We start from the raw sequence: 19,669 nt of genomic DNA, 5'->3' as shown, positions 1-19,669 counted from the left end.
ATAGCTCGGTAGTTAGGTTATTCTAGGATAATTGATGGAATATTACCTAAAATTATATCTTTTCTATGACGGCGATTTGAGTATACTTGGGGAATAATCTTAGGGTTTTATTAGGGTTTCCTTGTGTTATAAAAGGACCCTTTAGTTGATCATTTAGATTATACCTTTTTTTTTGAGCCATTAGATTTAGGACTCCTTGTATTATTCTCTCGTTCTTTCTCCGTTATAGTGAAGAAGCTCTTGAATCCCCCACCCATGGATGTAGGTCTATTTTGACCAAACCACGTAAATCCTTGTGTTGTTTGTTTATCTTCTTTATTGCTTTTCTCGTTCTTAATTTTCATTGGTTTGTTCTGCATTAATCAAACACAATTACACCCTTTATTTCCTAACATAGTTGTTCACAAAAAATCCTAAAATATATTATGGTCTAACCTAATGCATGAATAGTGAAAAAAAGCCCAACTTCTCATGTATTATGGGGGAGTATTAAAAAATGCTGAAGTTAGTTAATTTTCATGAAAATTGACATAATGATAAGCTAAGCAAAAAAATTCTATGATATATAAATAAAACTGATAGAAGTAGTAGATTAAAAATAATGACATGATCATACAAGTACAAGATGTGTTACATTGATGGGCTGCTTACATTTAAGCAGATTTACTCAAACAAACAAAACTAGAAGCATAGATATATGAATTTGTGATAGTTAACTAGTGTGTATCCTGGGCAATGATCTAATTATTGTTTAGCTACTCCCTCTGTCCCATAATACATGACACATTAAAACATTACATACATTTCAATGCATTCGTTTGACTTTATTTTAAAATAATTAAATGTTAATAAAAATAATTTTTAAAATTATATAATGAAACTTTATATTAAAACATACAGTATCTAACAACCTATTTTAGGATAATTAATATAAAATATATATTTTATGATAAAATATACAACATAAAATATATATTTTTATGATAAAATATAGGGTTTTTCTACATTATAACCTTCTAACTTTCCGTTTTCTACAATGTGCCCCCAATTTTTAGAAATTACAGTGTAACCCCAAAATACATTTACCGTGACACCTAATGCATGGATGGTGAAAAAAATTCCAACTTCTCATGTATTATGGCTTGGAGGAAGTATTAATCAATGAAGTTAGTTAATTTTCATGAAACTTGACATCATGATAACTACTTGATAAGCTAAGCAGAAAAATTCTATGACACATAAATAAGACTGATAGAAGTAGTAGATTAAAAATAATGGGATGATCATACAAGTACAAGCTGTTTTACATTGATGGGCTGCTTACATTTAAGCAGATTTATTCAAACAAAAAAAAGTAGAAGCATAGATAAACCACAAACATACACGATAAAATAGAAACGATTGATAAGCATCAGCAAGTGAAGTGCAAGACTGCGTGCGAGTGGAAGCGTGAACTTGGCTTATTAAGCAACAAGAATAGGATTAAAAGGAATATCTTGGTTGATGTTGGCAACAACGGTGTCATAGAAAGCAAGTTTGGAACACTTGGGAGCTTGATTTGGGAATAACATGTAGGGGAAGGCTGGACTGTTACCTTGGTCAGAAATAAACATAAACAACTTCAAGTTAAAAAGTCCATAAGAGGCTTCGGCACCGGTTATGGTCATGAGGGACCAAATGGTGCTGCGTCGAGCCAAGGGAGAAGCTTAACATAGAGTTGGACAGTCACTCCCTTAACTTCGCTCAGTTTGTCATGTGATAAGACCGCCGATATCTGTTCTGAGCACTTGAGTACATTTTGAATAGCACCCAGTTCGTTAACCACGGTACATTTACCACGCAAGTTAATATTTAACCTGATGGAGTTTTGGTTGACAGGATCGCAGCTGAAGCTCACAGCATCACCAGGGAAAATCGAGGGCGGTAACCCATAATACTTCAAGATCCCAGGGATCGTTGAAGCAGGGCAGTGGGCATGGGCGGAGGACAGTGTTAGAGCAAGAGTAATTGCGAGGAGAGCGAGGGAGATAGTGGCTGTTTTTGGAGACATTTTCGTTATTGGAACACTTTGCTTATTATGTTTATGTTTATGTTGGATGTTTTAATTGGTGTTGAACCATGCACTTGATGCTACTCATTTTATAGATGGGAAGATTAAGCTAATAAGCTAAGGCATCCACTCCTTGCTAACTTGCCTCTTGGATAGGTTGTAGTCCCCCACTTTCGCTAGCTAGCGTTGAAAATATAAAACAAGAGAAATTTTGGCACCATTAAGGTCATGTGTATCACGAATTAGTATGGGGTTAAATTATATGAAAAATGGTATATGAAAGTCTAACTGGCTAATACAAGAGGGGGGGTGAATTGTATTTGAGGTGAAATCTAAAAACTTTTTGCGGAATTTAACTAAATGAAATAATGACGAGAGAAGATATAGGCTTTTCTAAATTTCCACTATGTAATCAAACTCTGTACAAGTGAAGATTCAAACCCGTTAACAAGTTCCCCAAATTAGGAACTTGTTCCCAACTCTCACAGAAGACTTCAGCAACGAAGCTTCCTTAACCTCACCTTACAAACTCACAATCCCAACCCCAAAGTACTTGTATACAATCTGTGATTACAAATACCTATTGCACTCAAGAATATATGAAGGAAAATAACTCTCTTTATGTTATTAGATGGGTACTGGAATTTTTATGCTTAAGAGTTATGTTTTTCTGAGATAGTTTGCACGAGTATTTATAGAGAAGGCTTAGTCATTAACCTCCACCATAATCACGTCCACATGTCAACAACCCACTAACAACTTGTGGAGTTATCTTGACAGATTGTGATCATGAAGAGGTTTCCTAGCCTTATCTAATTAAACCACTATCCTAACAACTTGATAACCATTAGCCGTATAAAAGATTTTCTCACAGAAAAACCACTTGCTAACTTTATCAAATATTTTATTTAAAAGATTATCAAAAGTTTGTTTAAAAAGATTTTATTTGAAAAGATAAATTTGTTATTTATTAAAACAACTAGATAATTATCTTCGATAATTATCTTTATTAAAACTTTTACAAATTATCTTTTCTTTAAGAAATTATCTTTTAAAACTAACTTTTATTCCAGTAGTCTTTAACATAAGTCATTGAGTTCCTTTCCGACTTTATATTATTGAGTGCTCACAATTAAAACTAGAACGTGAGATTTGCACGAGGCTTTTTAAAGAATGCTACTCCGCATCCAAGTTCCTACTCCGGAACGAACTTTGCTTGAATCCTTTATTCACCAAAGACTCAAAACATTCATTAGTCGAGTTTGTCAATTTGTCCATCAAAACCAAAATGCTCAACAAATTCCCCCTTTTTGATGATGACAAACATTGACAAACTTAGGTAAATAAAATCATCCAGGCATGCAACAAAAATTTAAAGTAAGGCATGAAAAAAAAAAACAATTAAAGAACTTAGAAAAATATTAAAAAGTATTTTTTTTTTTTTTTTTTTTTTTTTTATTATTATTATTTTTTTTTTTTTTTTTAAAAAAACTGAGCAAAAGAAAAATTAACAAAGACTTTAAAAACTGAACTTAGCAAAAGTTTGTACCTTCGATGTGTGAGTTCCTTGGTAAACACCTTAGCCGCCATGAAGTTTGTCTTTTTCCCCCTTTTGGCATTATCAAAAGATTGAAAAAAACATTTTGCTATACTCCCACTAGACTACGTAGGGAATAGTGAGCTCAAATAATGCAAGGCAAAAATAAGTTAGGTACTAAATCATCAGCAAACACACACAATCATATGAAAAATACGAGCCAAGTTCCCATAGACGAAAATCAAAAGCAGGAAAGAGTAGCAAAAGTTATGAGTTACAAACTGAAATCCGAATGGAACAAGCAAAAACAAAAGAAGTAAAAGTGACAAGTTTGAAATTGCAATTATGGTGAGTAAGTAGGTTCATCAGCTGGGGTTTTGGGGTCATTGGAAGCTTCCTCCACCTCTTCAAAAGCCACCCTGTTAATCGTCTCCAATATCTCCTGAGTGCTGTGCAGTATGTTCTTCTCAGCAGCATCAACTTTGTTCTCCATCCCAGTAAAACTGGTTGCCTGAGCATCTGCCACAGCCTGCACTTGGCGTTGAAGAGAAGCCAGCTGCTTTGCCATGTCCTCCAGCTTTGTGCACACCATCTTTACCAGCTTCTCCATTTCTGCTTTCACCTGTTGAATATCAAAAACAGAAGCATTTGTTCCAGAGAAGGCAGCAAAGCCTGTAGGCTGTGATGTAGGAAAAGCTGGGGAGGGAGAGGGAGAAGTCTGTTTTGGTGAAACAGGAGGGGAAGAGGGTTTAGCTTGGTTTGTGGGAGAGGCAGGAACAGGAGATGGCTCGGAGGCAAAAGGAACTTGTGTAGGGGTGAAATCAGGGTCTGAGTGATCAGAAGAGCTAATGTCTTCAATGATCACAGGCTTTAGAGTAGAAGTAGCAGGTTTGACAATTTTCCTCTTACTCCGCCTTAGTCCTCCTGTATAAGGGAGGTCGAGACTCTCACTTTCTGAGCTAGATTCCCCCTCACTCTGAGTCTCCTCTTCTTCCACAGAAACTGCCTCCTGAGGTTCCCCCTCAGAAATTGCTTCCTCTCCTTTTTCTTCCTCTCCTTTTTCTTTATTTTCCTCTTTTTCAGACTCACTTTCCTCCTCTTCTGACTCACTTGTATCTCCCTCTACAACCTGTGTTTTCCCTTTTCCACGATTTTTCTCCTCACTTCCTCTCGTCAAGAAAGTAAGTGTCCCACTCTCAAGTTTAAGGCTCAGGCGAAGCAAAGATTGCTCCGAGAGAATGTTCTCAGGTTTAATATAAGTGGGTGACTCACTTTCAACATCAATCCCAAAAGACTTAAACAACACAGTGAGGAGAGATCCATATGGAATAGTAGATTTATTTGCATAGAAAGCCAAATGTTCAATCATCAACTTTGGAAAGTTTATTTTTATTTTCCGAGCAAGACAAAAGATGATGGTTGCATCTAGTAGGGATACTGTGCTACGTTTTTGCAAACGAGGAACAATGCCTCTCCATGTGAAATTGAACAATAATTTGTGAAGAGGGGTGAGTATGTTATGATGCGAAGTCTTGCTTTTCGGGTTTCCACCGATAAATTTAATAACCCTATTCTCATCATAATGCCCAATTTGCACAATTTGCTTGTGTTTTAGGTATGAACTATAGCCAGAGGTGGGGACTTGAAACAAGTTCCCTAAATATGCAATATCAAAATGAATGTGAGTATCTTTGACCGTAGCCGTGCAAACACCATTGTTGTGTTTGAAAGTATTTTTGAATTCAAACAAAAGCTTAGGGTAAATTGGATAGTGAGAACAATTTTGGAACAAATGCACCCATTCTTGATAATCAATTAAGGAGATGAATTCGGAGAACTTACTTGCCGTACACCAGTCATAATTGATGTGATAACCGTGAGTGTAATTCCAAGATGGAGACTTTTGAGAGCTTTGCCTCTTTCTGTCACCTCCTTTCACGGTTGTAGCCTTTCTCTTTGTCGAAGCTTGAGGGTGAACAACGGCAAGTGGGACTGGTTCAGGGGAGCCGCCAACAGAGGAAGGCTTCCGGGTTTTTGGTTGTTTCGGGGTTGAGGTTAGGTTGGTTTTCATGGTTATGAGGATGAATTGAAAGGAAGGAGAAGATGAATAGTGCGAATAGGGAGGAGAGAGAGTGAGGCCGGTTATGGAAGTTTATGGGAGTTTAATTGATTTGATGGGTGAAGGTGGAGTGTTAAAGAAAAAAATTTAATTGGGAAGGGTGAGAAAAAGTGACGGTTTGTATGGTAAGGTAGTAGGGTAGTTTTAGGGGTAGTATGGGTTTAATAGGATGTAATAATTGCATCTTTCAAACGTATCACAATAATAAGATAGATAAAAATACGGAAGTTAAGGAGTAGTGAATATGTTAGCTCCTTATCTTACGTGAAAAAAAAAAAAATCTTTTTGTATTTTTGAATGTTATGAGGAATAGAAAAATTGATCATGAAAAAATAAGGAAGGAAAAAGATAAGAATAAAAAATAAGATAGAAATAAAAGATAAGAAAGAAAATAACAAGAAGAAAAACAGATAAAAAATGAAAAAGATAAATAAGAGCAAATTGATTGTAAATTATGATGATAATTTACGTGATCATGATACAGAGAGTAAAGAATGATGAAAAGGGAACTTGAAACAACATGGCTCAATATTTTTAACATATTAAGAGTATGTATACGTGACTTTTCAATACTTCACAAATCTTTCCCCTGGGTAATTTCAGCTGTGTTATGCACACAAGATTGAGCATAGCATCGTTAGTTACATCCGATTTTACCTTAGGGGTTCCAAACAAAAATCACTTTAGCCGTAGCATCCCCAATTCCACACGCATCTTTTCAAACTTGTCTCTGCTTAAAGGCTTAGTTAAAATGTCAGCAATTTGAAATTCAGTAGAAATAAAATCTAGCTTAATTAAGCCCTTTTCAACATTATCTTTCAAAAAGTGATGCCTTACATGTATATGCTTAACTTTAGAGTGTTGTACTGGATCTTTAGAAATGCAAATGGCACTTGTGTTATCACAATGAATAGGAACACACTCTAAAATAATGCCATAGTCACGCAACTGTTGTTTTATCCATAGCAATTGAGAGCAGCATGCAGCAGCAGCCACATATTCTGCTTCGGCAGTGGATAGAGCAACAGTGTTTTGTTTCTTGGAACTCCAAGAGACCATGCAAGAGCCTAAGAATTGGACCATACCTGACGTGCTTTTACGATTTACCAAATCTCCTGCATAGTCAGCATCAGCATATCCTCTTAGGTCAAACGAGTCACTTTTTGGATAGAACAGACACAAGTCTTCCGTCCCTTTTAAGTATCGTAGAATCCTTTTGACGGCTGTTAGATGCGATTCCTTTGGATCCGATTGAAATCTTGCACAAAGACCTACACTAAACGAAATGTCAGGTCTGCTAGCAGTTAGATATAACAAGGAACCAATCATACCTCTGTATTTTGTTTGATCCACACGAGTTCCCTTGGGGTCTTGGTCCAACCTTGTGGTTGTTCCCATGGGAGTGTGGTTTATCTTTGTGCTTTCCATACTGTATTTTTTTAATAACTCCTTCACATATTTCTGCTGATGGATCATTATTCCTTCGTTAGTTTGCTTAATTTGGAGCCCAAGGAAGAAGTTGAGTTCCCCCATCATGCTCATCTCAAACTCACTGCTCATTAAATCAGCAAAGTACTTGCACAAGGATTCATTAGTTGCACCAAAAATAATATCATCAACATAAATTTGTACAATTAATAAATGAGTTCCTTTTGATTTTAAGAACAAAGTTTTGTCAACTTTTCCTCTTTTAAAATCATTTTGTAAAAGGAATTTTGAAAGTCTTTCATACCATGCTCTTGGAGCTTGTTTTAATCCATACAGTGCTTTATCGAGCTTAAAAACATGGTTAGGAAAGTTTGGATCCTCAAATCCAGGTGGTTGTTCAACATAGACGTCTTCCTTTAAAAAACCATTTAAAAAAGCACATTTGACGTCCATTTGATAAAGTTTAAAACCCATAAATGCAGCAAATGCAATTAAAATACGAATTGCTTCTAATCTAGCTACAGGAGCAAAAGTCTCCTCAAAATCGATACCTTCCTGCTGATTGTAGCCTTTAACAACCAATCTTGCCTTGTTCCTTACAATTGTGCCATGTTCATCTAGCTTATTCCTGTATACCCATTTGAGACCAATAACCTTTTGATTCTTTGGTTTAGGTTCAAGGTGCCACACTTTGTTTCTTTCGAATTCATTTAATTCCTCTTGCATGGCAACAATCCAATCAGCATCTTCCAAAGCTTCTTTGTGATTTCGAGGTTCCAGTGTTGATAGGAAGGCATTGAATGCACAAAAGTTTTTCAGTTGGGATCTCGTCTGAGTTCCCTTGCTTAGGTCACTTATAATTTTATCCAGGGGGTGTGACCTTTGATGTTTCCATGGCTTTGGTTGGAATGATTGAGCTGGTATAAAAGTGTTATTTTGAGTTGCTCTTTCTTCCATTTCTTCATGGTGTTCTGCTTCTGCATTTGCTTCGCCTTCTGTATTTTCTGTTTCTTCTGTATTTTGATCAGAGGCTTCAGTATTGTTTGGAACTTCAGTAGGTTCCTTATCAGCATTTTCAGTAATTCGAACAGGCTGCTTTTTGGGAGTTAATTCTTCATCTTGGTCTGTTGAACGAGTGAGACCAATTTCGAAATCTCCATCTTCATATTCCTGTACACATTCATAATTATTAGTTTCATCAAAAATCACATGTATACTTTCTTCTACACACATAGTCCTCTTATTGTAAACTCTATAAGCTTTACTATTAGATGCATATCCTAAAAAGACTGCTTCATCACTCCTTTCATCAAATTTTCCAAGATTTCTTTTATCATTATTGTGAACAAAACACTTGCATCCAAAAGCTCTTAAATGAGCAATATTAGGTTTTCTCCCTTTTAACAATTCATAAGGTGTCTTGTCCAACATTGGTCTGAGCATGGCTCGGTTGACGATATAGCATGCTGTGTTGACGGCTTCTGCCCAAAAATTCCTTGGAAGCCCACTTGCTATTAGCATTGTTCTTGCCATGTCTTCCAATGTTCGGTTCTTCCTCTCAACCACACCATTTTGTTGTGGTGTTCTTGGCGCTGAGAAATTGTGACTTATTCCCTGTTCTTTGCAAAATTCATCAAACTTGGAATTTTCGAATTCCGTACCATGGTCAGTTCTCATATGAATAAGTTGATTACCTATTGATTTTTGTGTCTTTTTCAAGAAAGTCATAAACATATCAAAAGTTTCATCTTTACTATGTAAGAATATGACCCATGTAAATCTAGAATAATCATCCACAAGAACTAAGACATATCTTTTTCCACTTCTACTTTGAATTCTAACGGGGCCACACAAATCCATATGAATGAGTTCCAATGGTTTTGTGGTGCTTACCATTTTCTTTGATTTAAATGATGATCGAACATGCTTTCCTTTGATGCAGGCTTCACAAATTTTGTCATTTAGGAATTTGATAGAAGGTAATCCGATTACCAAGTCCTTTGACCTTAATTTGTCAAGCAATGAAAGACTAGCATGTCCAAAACGTTTATGCCATAGAAGTAGATCATCCTCAATAACACTTAAACAAGATAGATTGTATTTTGGAACTTTGTTAAGGTCCACGGTATATGTGTTCCCTTTACGAGTTCCTTCCAAAACGATTTTACCAGTGTTATTGTTGATGATTTTGCATTTTTCAGAAGAAAAGCTTACAGAGTTTCCTTTATCACAAAACTGAGAAATACTGAGTAGATTATGCTTCAAACCCTTGACTAAAAATACATTGTCAATTGCATGGGAACTTGACCTTCCTACTTTGCCAACAGCAACAATGTTGCCTTTCTTATTGTCTCCAAAGGTCACTGTTCCCCCTGTATAGGCCGTCAGTGAGAGAAATCTGGATTCATCTCCTGTCATGTGCTTAGAACAACCGCTATCGAGGTACCACTGGTTGTTCCCCCTCACTGCGACCTGCAAAAGAAATTAAGGGTTAGTAGCAGGAACCCTTTCATTCATGGGTTCCTGTGTTGACACATTTAAATCAGATTTCTTCTGCCAAACATAGTTCACATTCTTATTGTACAGATTTGCTTTCTTAGTACATTCTTCACTGCGATGTTCCTTTTTACCACAAAAAGAACAAACGGTCTCACTAGGTAAGTTCACATATTTCTTTTTCTTTCCAGTGGACTTCTTCTTATGAACATAGCCTAGACCTTCTGTTCTTTTTGTCTGAGCTTCCTTTACCCACTTGGGAACACCCGTGCTTGCTGTATTTTTACTTTTTCTTGCAATTTCTAGGTCCTTTTCTAGTTTCTCATTTTTATCATTGGTTTCCTTTATCTCTTTCTTAACATGCTCTAGTTCATTATTAAACATGATTAAAGGAACTTCAGTAGACCTGCAAGAATCAATGTTAGTACACAACATTTTATATTGAGTCAATTCAATATTCAGCATGATATTCTCACTCTTGACTCTTTCAAGGGATTCTTTTAGCATAATATTTTTATCTAACAATTCAAAGAATCTGCCTTGAACATCATTTCTTAAGCTATTCAGATACTTAACATGATCTCTACAAATTCCAGTTGCCTTTTCGGCTTGCCTTAGTTTTGCACATAATTCTTTATATTCATCTAAGGTTTCTAACAATAAAGAGATTAATTTATCCTTTGAGAGAGATTTCAAATAACTAGGTTGAATGACTACCTCATCATCATGCTTTGCCATTAGACAGAGATTGGCTACTTCATCGTCTGTGTGTTCCTGTTCCTCTTCTTCGGAACTTGATTCTCCCCACGTGGAAATCATTGCTTTCCTGAAATTTGTTTTAGAAAAGTTAGGCTTGGAATTTCTGCTTTGATCAGCTTCTTTTCCCTTGCCTTTCTCAGATTCCCATAATGGACACTCTTTGATGAAGTGGTTGGTGCTTCCACATTTGTGACAAGAAGACTTGGCTTTGGGTTCCTGATTTCTTTTACTGTATCCTTTCTTCTTGTCTAAAAACTTGTTGTTACGGTAGAATTTTTTCAGCCTTCTCACCAACATTGCAGCTTCTTCTTCATCGATGTCAGACTTCTCTTCGGATTCTTCATTAGCTCTTAATGCTAGCCCTTGACTTTTGACAGTCTCCTGAGTCCGATTGTTCGACTGGATCTCGTGAGTAATGAGGGAACCCGCAAGTTGTTCCGAATTGAACTTGGTGAAGTCTTTTGATTCCTGCACCGCTGCAACCTTTGCTCTCCATCTGTCATTGTCTGGAAGACTTCTTAAGACTTTTCTGACCTGCTCATCTATAGGAATTATCTTGCCAAGACACGTTAGTTCGTTAGTAATACTTTTAAATCGAGTAAACATGTCTTTAATGGATTCTTTGTTTCCCATTTCAAAGCGCTCATACTGAGACAAAAGAATGTCTATTTTGGAACGTTTAACATCTGACGTTCCTTCATGTGTAACTTCCAGAAGATCCCAAATTTCCTTTGCGGACTTGCACCCTTTGACACGAGTATGTTCATCGGGTCCAAGTCCCCAAATTAAAAATTTTTTGGCAGTAGCATTCATTTCAAGTTTTTCAAAATCAGTTTTTTCATACTCATCCATAGGTTTAGGGATTACCTCATTATTAGCATTTGTTTTCGTAATTTCGTAATCTCCTACTTGTAAAATCCGCCATACCTGATAATTCTCTGCTTGGATAAAGATTTCCATCTTATCCTTCCAATAAGGATAAAATTTGCCATTGAAGTATGGAGGCCTTTGAATGGATGTACTCCCGAATTCCTTTTCCTCTGTGTAAGCCATTTTCCAGGAACTTACTCAACAGGGTTGCCTGCGTGTTCTGAGTTCCCGCTCTGATACCAACTGAAAGTCTAACTGGCTAATACAAGAGGGGGGGTGAATTGTATTTGAGGTGAAATCTAAAAACTTTTTGCGGAATTTAACTAAATGAAATAATGACGAGAGAAGATATAGGCTTTTCTAAATTTCCACTATGTAATCAAACTCTGTACAAGTGAAGATTCAAACCCGTTAACAAGTTCCCCAAATTAGGAACTTGTTCCCAACTCTCACAGAAGACTTCAGCAACGAAGCTTCCTTAACCTCACCTTACAAACTCACAATCCCAACCCCAAAGTACTTGTATACAATCTGTGATTACAAATACCTATTGCACTCAAGAATATATGAAGGAAAATAACTCTCTTTATGTTATTAGATGGCTACTGGAATTTTTATGCTTAAGAGTTATGTTTTTCTGAGATAGTTTGCACGAGTATTTATAGAGAAGGCTTAGTCATTAACCTCCACCATAATCACGTCCACATGTCAACAACCCACTAACAACTTGTGGAGTTATCTTGACAGATTGTGATCATGAAGAGGTTTCCTAGCCTTATCTAATTAAACCACTATCCTAACAACTTGATAACCATTAGCCGTATAAAAGATTTTCTCACAGAAAAACCACTTGCTAACTTTATCAAATATTTTATTTAAAAGATTATCAAAAGTTTGTTTAAAAAGATTTTATTTGAAAAGATAAATTTGTTATTTATTAAAACAACTAGATAATTATCTTCGATAATTATCTTTATTAAAACTTTTACAAATTATCTTTTCTTTAAGAAATTATCTTTTAAAACTAACTTTTATTCCAGTAGTCTTTAACATAAGTCATTGAGTTCCTTTCCGACTTTATATTATTGAGTGCTCACAATTAAAACTAGAACGTGAGATTTGCACGAGGCTTTTTAAAGAATGCTACTCCGCATCCAAGTTCCTACTCCGGAACGAACTTTGCTTGAATCCTTTATTCACCAAAGACTCAAAACATTCATTAGTCGAGTTTGTCAATTTGTCCATCAAAACCAAAAGGCTCAACAGTATATGAAAGCATTTAATGAAATATCCATCAATCAATAAATCATATTTGGCATCATTGAAGAATTGTGTTTCACGAATTCACTACGATTTAAGCTAGATTATGGAAAATTTCCCTTAAATGATTCATGTGACTTCTCTTTACAGTACAAAGGTCGAGTAAACTAGCATAGTTCAGTCCTATATTGGTTTGTCCAATTTTCTTTTTAATTTAATTTGCTCATTCGTTACTAATCTACCCACTTTATTTTATGGATTCTTTGACAATTATCACATACTCCCCCCGTCCTATAATATAGTTCCTATGTTCCTATTTAGGATTACTAAAATGTTGTTCTTGTTTCTATTTTTGGATGGTATATAAAGACCATTATAACCTCACATTTTAACTTTATTCATTATATTACCTAATTTACCCTTGAATTTTGCACATGGAGGGTACGTATTTTCATAGTAATTTATCCACTTTTTTCTCATATTTCTTAAATACCGTGAAAAAACACAAATAACAACTGTTACTTTGAAGTGAAGGATAACTCGAGTACAATTGTTGTTGTTTTAGGAATTACCACCTAAAGTATTTTATTTTGGTAAAAAAAAAAATACTTGTATATTGTTCTGTTACTCTGAAGTGAGGGATAACTCGAGTGCTTAGAGTTTCTTTCCCAATTTGAGAAGATCCTGGTATCGAGTCTCATCCCTGTCCTTCTGGCTCTTTAAATAATAAAAAAAAAATTCTATTGCTCACTTGCCTAATGGATTGATCCACTTTTTTTTTTACACTCCCTCACAACAACGTTCTTTGTTCTCTCTCATATTACAAATAACTAAAGTGTTCCCGTGCAAAATGCACGGATATATAATATATTAGAACGATTTTAATTATATAATATAAGAAAAAATATATTTCAAATACGGAAAGTTGATTTAGATGTAGTAGCTTAGATCCTGTTATTTTGAACTATTTATGGTCTGCTCTAGCTCTACTCTACTAAATATTGATTTATTTTGTTGAGCTCTGCTCTACTCTACTTTCACCTGCTGTACTCTTTTGTAATCCAATGTGCTATATTCTGCTCATAAACTCAAAAGAATAAAACCTTACTCTTATATGTGGGTGACCACGCAAATATGTCATTCTATTATGGGGGTTACTTTGTCAAAGTTGTAGAGTTACTCGTTCGGTGTTATAGGATTTACTCGGTTAATGTCATAGGGGTTATTCCATCAGTGCTATAGGAGGGGTTACTTTATTCTTTTGCAAGCAACTATTATATGAGGCTAGTTACGCAAAAAGCGTGTTGTACATATTTTTGTTTTGATGATTAGAGAATTGGAAGTTGTTTGAATTGAAGGGTTAGGGATTTTTTGAGTTCTATAGTGAATTGTTGATAAAGGAACTGTATATCCGTGCAGCCGTGCTAATACACGACACACATTATACACGAAAGAAAATAACTCAAAGTGAAATGTTAGTAGTGTTTAAGAAAAAGATTGGTATTATTAGTTATTGCAATCTCTTGAAAAAATATATATAATTTTGTTTTAAAAACAAAAAATAAAGTAGTGGAATGGTAGTTATTGGTTAAAAAAACCAAAAAAAAAACACTAACTAACTCAAATGCATGAGATTTGAGGATTGGGGATTTGGAGGGTTGTGATGAAAACGTTTCTGCAACTATATATTAGATGTTAAGGAAGTTTATAAATAACTACCTTAGATAGTCAGATTTTGTGAAAAACTACCTTTTTAAATAAATGTTGTAAGAAACTACTTTTTAAACAATTCAATAGATGCTATGAGAAACTATTTTATAAACAATTAATGTTGTAAAAAGCTATCTTTTGCTGAATTATTACATTGAATGAGATACATTTAAGGAGGTTTTAAAAAATGCATCGTATACCACTAAAAACTGTTAAATGCTCCATGTATCTTTGAGGTGTGTATAAAATTGCACCAAATACCCTTAAACTCATAATAAATGTTAATCAATAACTATGTACTAAAAGACACACTAGCAATGACACGTGTCATCTCCTGGTGTGCCCTTAGTGTATTTTTAAAAAAAAAATTAATTATAGTATAAAATCTTATTCAAAAATAATTTCATATATAAGTTAACAAAGATAGTTACTTTTAAGAAAAAAAAATTGATATATCTTTTCACACAAACATTTATGACCATAATAGAAAATATTATCAAAATTTGCGACATATTTTAATCTTCTTCAAGGAAATATTCATATTTTTTCTCCAATAAAAAAAGTTATTTATTTGTTGATTAGAATTCACATCAAAGTAGTGTGTATATTTATTATTTTTTTTGTAAATAACCAATTAAATTTAAAAGTTCATTAATACAAAATATTATTTTTTAAAAATTACCGTGCGTGGCACGGGATCTAAACTAGTTTAGTTAAATTGAGACTCTCAAGTATCAAATTATATGAAATCATTATAGTTTAATGTTACTTTAATGCTAAATCATTTAAGTATAAGTTAACTTAATTAATAAAGAAAATTCTAACACCCAAAAGTTAAGGATTTAGAATGATCGACGGAGTTTAAGTTTCGATGTAATTTATGCTTTTAGGCGGTTTTAATTCATAAATATAAAGTACTTAAAGTGAGTCAGTGTGTGGGCATGATTTTATTAGTTTGATAAGTTAATGATATGTGCATTTGTTAGAGGATCGGATTAGGGTTTTTTGGTGCATTTATTTAAAAACTTCAGGGGTACATGGTGCATTTGAAAGCTTTCATGGGTACACAGTGTATTTTTTTAAAACCTTAGGGGTACACGGAACAATTCCCTATAAAAAATGTTGTAAGAAAGTATCTTATAAACCTAAATATTGTAAGTTGCTACCATATGCTTAATTTAACAATGAAAAATAAGGGGAAGTAGGAATTATAAGAATGTTATTGAGAAATTGGGTGGAATAACGGAATATGTAGAAAAAAATGATTGAAAATACATCATATTTATAAGGTTGTTTATCGCAAAATTTGATATGTATATACATAAGGTAGTTGTTCAAGAAAATTCCTTATTCAAACATCCACTCCTTGTCTCCTATAAAATAAAATATGTACCATCAATTTGTCCGGTCTCATTTTTTTTATTCTTCTTGGTTTTCAAGACAACGTTAAATGGGAGAATATTTATGGATCAAGCATGGCCTATGTGCTTCTACTTTGAATTGATGTTTTATTTATTTAGTATTTTTTTTATATCATTGTCAATATGTCGTGTATGTGATCTTGTCTACAACTACATAAACCTCTTTGTTCTCTCTCTAAATCCTCTGCGACCAATATCCACCTAAAACCCTAGAAACTCGCCGGAGTTCCAATGCCGAAGTAGAACTTCAGCGAGTCTCCTCCTCCCCTCCTCTTCTTCTATTACTTTCCTTCTCCCCTTCTTCTTTCCCCTTCTCTGAGGCGTCTTCATCCTCAGAAGCCGATCTCCTATCTCCGGCGAGCCTTCTTTTCTCTTATTCTTGTCCTTACTTCTCCCTTTCCCCCTCCTCTATTAAGCGTCTTTAATTTCTCACACTATAAAAGCCAACGCCCTCACCTTCTCATGTTCAGTTCTTTAAGTTTGAAGGTGTTTGTGTGAGCATATACTTGTTAAACAAGTTTCAAGGGGAGTAATTCTAAATGCCGGACTCCGTCACCTTCCCCACCTTAGCATGCGTGGAAAGATATTGTTTAAAGGGTCTCTCCGCCGGTGAAACAAGGCCTAAGAACTAGGTCTAACGCCGCCGTTATAGTCCATCAGTAATTCTGACCATCACGGAAACGATAAAGTTAGGGTTAGGATTTCGTGGGTCCTTGCACTGGAGGGCTAGGCCTAACACCGTTGTTAAGAGAAGCTCGTGACGGAAACGATGAAGTAAGGGCTAGGGTTTTGAGGTTCCTTATATTCATGGGTTCGTGTTTGTGTTCGTGGTTTTAGGTTTTCGGTTTAGACGGTGCTCTCCTCTAGTTTGTTATCTTTCCTAAGTATTTTTTAGTTGGTAATTATCAGAGTTTACTTGTCTTAGTTTGTTTTATGGTATGTTTTAGCTCCCTTTGGTTGTTTATGGGATATTAAGTTGTTTTGGCTATAGTATTTTGGATGGTTGTGTGTAGAGGGAGTTAGGATCCTTTGGCCGGAGTTAGTTTACTTTTATTTATAATGTTAAAAGTTGTTGTAAAGGCTTAAGTGTCAAAAGCCATGATTTAAGTTTTAGTTCATGTTCTGTATTTTATAAACTAGTTATTTTCCTAAGCAATCGCTCGGATATTCAAAAGAAGTAATTTTTCGCGCTGCGCGGCACTAGGAAACGACCCTAGTCAGCCTAACTCTAATGCCTACGAGGTTAGAATACCCTCGTGAATTTTACGCGGAAGCAAATACTTAAACAATATAACAAGACACCCAATATTAAACCGAAAGGCAAATATATATTTTATTGATGATCAGACAAAGATACAAGTGTTTGAGTGAATAAGAATACGATCCAATCAGAATAAAGGATTGAATGAATCAACGTATGCCTTGGACAACCCCCAAGGTCCTCTATTTATAGACAAATGGGAGGACAACCCCCTCCCTTGGGCGAACAGACACGAGCGTGCATGCATGCCAAGTGGCATTCATGCAACGCCTATCTTTGGCTAAACTAATGAATAGATAAAACGATCCACATAAGCCAAACCGTCCTTATCCACAGCATAGCCACGTAGTGCCTCCTCGAAGTATCACACTTGTTCGCACCAAAAGAAACCGTTCACTCACACTTGTTAACCGTCAGCCATGCCACCATAGGCATCTCACCAACCGACGCATCCCTTAGTGACCAACATTTGACCCATCAAGGATAACTACCTTGGCGTGTGCCCAACACACGCATCAACGAATAGGCACCAAGTAGTCTGACCACACAAACATTACTTGTGCATGCTCAACTAACATACCATTTCGCCAAGCATTGCGTCGCTCCCCAAACAACGCATCGCTTCGCCAATCGACGTGGTACTTCGCAAGCATCACGTCGCTTGGCAAGCATCGTGTCTCTTTGCTCGTTGTCAGTGCTTCGCCCAAGCATCGCAACACTTCCCAAGCGTCGTGTCGCTTCGCACCACAACCGAACCCCAAACGACACTTCGCACAAGCACGCACCATACCGCAATGTCCAATGGACAACAGTCAACCATATGACCTAGTAGAAGTACCATAACATGTACCATTAAGATAGTGTCGTTTCACACACAAACCGTAGCTTTAAGCCAAGTATCAAAGCACCTATGCGTGCTACGGCACCATAGCCTACGCACCGCATGGCCCCAACCTAAGTCACGCATCCAATCGTACTAAGTATCAAGCCAACAATCGTGCCAAGGTCTACCATGCCCCATACCATGCTAGCACCATACCCCTTTGCCCAAGCCAAGGAGATACCTATGGCTGCACCCAGCCATAGGAGGCATTCACCCCCTAAAGAGCTTTATTTTGTTCTAGGCTTCAAATACTAGTGAACACTGGAATGACAGTAACACAATAATGGGACCTTTGGCCCATCCATTGGAACCAAAGATAGCCCATAGGTACTTAGTTAAATAACATATCATATATATAATGCTACAAACTTACAAACGACACAATTAACTACACCATAGAGTTAACAATACAATTTTCAAGTATTTACAAGCGCACCCGCGCATCATACCCATGCACGATTATTAAGGGTCTTACAAACCTCCCCCACTTAAAATCTTTGACAACCTCGTCAAACGTACACAACAATAAAAGCATACTAAATTAATCCAACATAAAATAGTAATACTAACCAAATGTACAACACCAAGTGATGCACACTTAACCCTGCAACAAAATACTTAAACAATATTGCTACAAGTTAGTATTTGTTTAATTATTAGGTATACATTTAATATTTCATTTTTCCCTCGAAAAAATATATACATATATATATTTTTTAAATAAAGGTATTATTGTTTTGTTATTTAAGTGTTTTTTTTGTTTTTTTTTTGTATATAGTATATCAATGAAAAATTATGGCTACAAACTATTATTATGGACACAACACATGTACTTCTGTAATAATCTTGGTGATTACTTTAGTATTTGACTCTTTGACTATGATATTATAAATACATTTGATGTCGTAAAAATGTAATAAACAAAATAAATTAATATGATGTGCTCTAATTTTTCAAAGCTTTTATAGAAAAATTTGTTAGAAAGGTATTTATATGTTCACTTTTTTGCGACGAAGGACCTTTTATGTTCAAAGTTGTGAAAAAGGTCCTTATAAATCACTTTTGGTATGAGGAGGGACTTTAATAATGTTGGAATATGACCATTAACTTTACTTTTCCGACGTATATAGACAACAAAAATTACTATTGGCTAAGAGAGTACTAAGTGTCATCGCTTTTCCACGATATTTTTTAAAAAACCTTACCTAAGGAAATTAATTTATATGTACATAGAAATCATAAGTTACTAATTCCCTTCTCACATATAAACCACCACTACCAGCCTTAGCCACCTCAGTTCATTCCCTTCCCCACTATCGACCCAGTCAAGGCCTCCACTGCCACCCCCATCACGCCTAGACCCTTGCTCCTCGCTTATGCAGGTCGCCGCCCCTCCCCCTACCCCGTGTCATATCCTCTAAACCACCACACCCCCTTCCCTCCCTCAAAATTCCTAAACCAACCTTCCCCCGATGCAAAACCCCCCAACCGCCCCTCCCCTACCCCAAAACCCTAGTGACTAGGGGTTTTGAGTGTCGAGGGACGGGCGATCGAGGGCTTAATCGATGGGGGGAAGGGCCTTTTAGGGATATCGGGGGGAGGAAGGGGGTTACGGGATAGGGTATGTGGTGTGGAGTTTAAGGGGGCGAGAAAAGGGGGTAACGGGAGGGGTGGTGCTAGAGTAAGGGGGTCTGGCATGGTGGGTTGAACTTGGTAGGATGGGGAGGGGACGGTAATGGTAGGGGAAAAGTGTGGTGGTTTTTTTTTTATATTTCTAAATTTTGTATTTTATTTTTACTTTTTTACCAATCATGGTGCCAAAACGTGCATATAACTTGTTATAACAAGTTGGATGACCATTTGGGATCATATTGA

The 19,669-nt window shown here is 35.9% G+C and overlaps 1 pseudogene; it reads right to left on the bottom strand.

Moving 5' to 3' along the window:
- Positions 1 to 1,243: 1,243 nt before the first annotated feature.
- LOC110740163 lies at positions 1,244 to 2,139 on the bottom strand (annotated as a pseudogene).
- Between the last annotated feature and the right edge of the window lie 17,530 nt (positions 2,140 to 19,669).

Source organism: Chenopodium quinoa, unplaced genomic scaffold (assembly GCF_001683475.1).
Source record: "Chenopodium quinoa cultivar QQ74 unplaced genomic scaffold, ASM168347v1, whole genome shotgun sequence".
Classification (NCBI taxonomy): Eukaryota; Viridiplantae; Streptophyta; class Magnoliopsida; order Caryophyllales; family Amaranthaceae; genus Chenopodium; species Chenopodium quinoa.
Note: the sequence above shows the minus strand (reverse complement) of the source record. Positions and strands in the feature narration are given on the sequence as shown.